At 45.0% G+C, this 2,500-nt stretch overlaps 1 pseudogene; it reads right to left on the bottom strand.

The window, feature by feature from the left end:
- Window positions 1-2,500, bottom strand: part of LOC123731720 (RAS guanyl-releasing protein 1-like) — a 37,443-nt pseudogene that overhangs the window by 27,441 nt on the left and 7,502 nt on the right.

The following is a 2,500-nucleotide window of genomic DNA, read 5'->3' as shown; positions in this document are numbered from 1 at the left end:
ACTGTCTATAGGACAGAACACAGTTACTATAGTAACAACACAACAGTATGTATATATATATATATACTACTCAAAAAAATAAAGGGAACACTAAAATAACACATCCTAGATCTGAATGAATTAAATAATCTTATTAAATACTTTTTTCTTTACATAGTTGAATGTGCTGACAACAAAATCACACAAAAATAATCAATGGAAATCCAATTTATCAACCCATGGAGGTCTGGATTTGGAGTCACACTCAAAATTAAAGTGGAAAACCACACTACAGTCTGATCCAACTTTGATGTAATGTCCTTAAAACAAGTCAAAATGAGGCTCAGTAGTGTGTGTGGCCTCCACGTGCCTGTATGACCTCCCTACAACGCCTGGGCATGCTCCTGATGAGGTGGCGGATGGTCTCCTGAGGGATCTCCTCCCAGACCTGGACTAAAGCATCCGCCAACTCCTGGACAGTCTGTGGTGCAACGTGGCGTTGGTGGATGGAGCGAGACATGATGTCCCAGATGTGCTCAATTGGATTCAGGTCTGGGGAACGGGCGGGCCAGTCCATAGCATCAATGCCTTCCTCTTGCAGGAACTGCTGACACACTCCAGCCACATGAGGTTTAGCATTGTCTTGCATTAGGAGGAACCGAGGGCCAACCGCACCAGCATATGGTCTCACAAGGGGTCTGAGGATCTCATCTCGGTACCTAATGGCAGTCAGGCTACCTCTGGCGAGCACATGGAGGGCTGTGCGGCCCCCCAAAGAAATGCCACCCCACACCATGACTGACCCACCGCCAAACCGGTCATGCTGGAGGATGTTGCAGGCAAAAGAACGTTCTCCACAGCGTCTCCAGACTCTGTCACGTCTGTCACATGTGCTCAGTGTGAACCTGCTTTCATCTGTGAAGAGCACAGGGCGCCAGTGGCGAATTTGCCAATCTTGGTGTTCTCTGGCAAATGCCAAACGTCCTGCACGGTGTTGGGCTGTAAGCACAACCCCCACCTGTGGACGTCGGGCCCTCATACCACCCTCATGGAGTCTGTTTCTGACCGTTTGAGCAGACACATGCACATTTGTGGCCTGCTGGAGGTCATTTTGCAGGGCTCTGGCAGTGTTCCTCCTGCTCCTCCTTGCACAAAGGCGGAGGTAGCGGTCCTGCTGCTGGGTTGTTGCACTCCTACGGCCTCCTCCACGCCTCCTGATGTACTGGCCTGTCTCCTGGCAGCGCCTCCATGCTCTGGACACTACGCTGACAGACACAGCAAACCTTCTTGCCACAGCTCGCATTGATGTGCCATCCTGGATGAGCTGCACTACCTGAGCCACTTGTGTGGGTTGTAGACTCCGTCTCATGCTACCACTAGAGTGAAAGCACCGCCAGCATTCAAAAGTGACCAAAACATCAGCCAGGAAGCATAGGAACTGAGAAGTGGTCTGTGGTCCCAACCTGCAGAATCACTCCTTTATTGGGGGTGTCTTGCTAATTGCCTATAATTTCCACCTGTTGTCTATTCCATTTGCACAACAACATGTGAAATTTATTGTCAATCAGTGTTGCTTCCTAAGTGGACAGTTTGATTTCACAGAAGTGTGATTGACTTGGAGTTACATTGTGTTGTTTAAGTGTTCCCTTTATTTTTTTGAGCAGTGTATATATAATATATAACATATATATATATATATATATATATATATATATATAACTGTCTATACAGCAATTAGAGAGAACCATTGGGATCTTATTAAATTACTATTTGTATTATTATTAGTAGTAGTTTTAATTATAATTATATGTAGTGAACACTGCAGTCACTATATAGATCAACGGAAATTAGAGTGGCAGTACTAAGAACGCTACAATATTGTCTGTACAGAAATACGATCTCCTCCCAAACATAGATTCCTTGTGACCTAAGCAACAGGTCAGGATATCTAGCTACATGCTAGGATATATAGCTACAGGTCAGGATATCTAGCTTCATGCTAGGATATATAGCTACAGGTCAGGATATCTAGCTACATGCTAGGATATATAGCTACAGGTCAGGATATCTAGCTACAGGGCAGGATATCTAGCTACAGGTCAGGATATCTAGCTACAGGTCAGGATATCTAGCTACAGGTCAGGATATATAGGTAGAGGTCAGGATATCTGACCAGGATATCTAGCTACAGGTCAGGATATCTGACCAGGATATCTAGCTACAGGTCAGGATATATAGCTATAGGTCAGGATATCTAGCAACAGGTCAGGATATATAGCTACAGGTCAGGATATCTAGCTACAGGTCAGGATATCTAGCTACATGCTAGGATATCTAGGTAGAGGTCAGGATATCTGACCAGGATATATAGCTACAGGTCAGGATATCTAGCTACAGGTCAGGATATATAGCTACAGGTCAGGATATCCAGCTACAGGTCAGGATATCTAGCTACAGGTCAGGATATCTAGCTACATGCTAGGATATATAGGTAGAGGTCAGAATATCTGACCAGGATATC

This window comes from Salmo salar, unplaced genomic scaffold (assembly GCF_905237065.1).
Source record: "Salmo salar unplaced genomic scaffold, Ssal_v3.1, whole genome shotgun sequence".
In the NCBI taxonomy this organism is placed as follows: Eukaryota; Metazoa; Chordata; class Actinopteri; order Salmoniformes; family Salmonidae; genus Salmo; species Salmo salar.
This window is presented reverse-complemented; position numbering and strand designations above follow the sequence as displayed.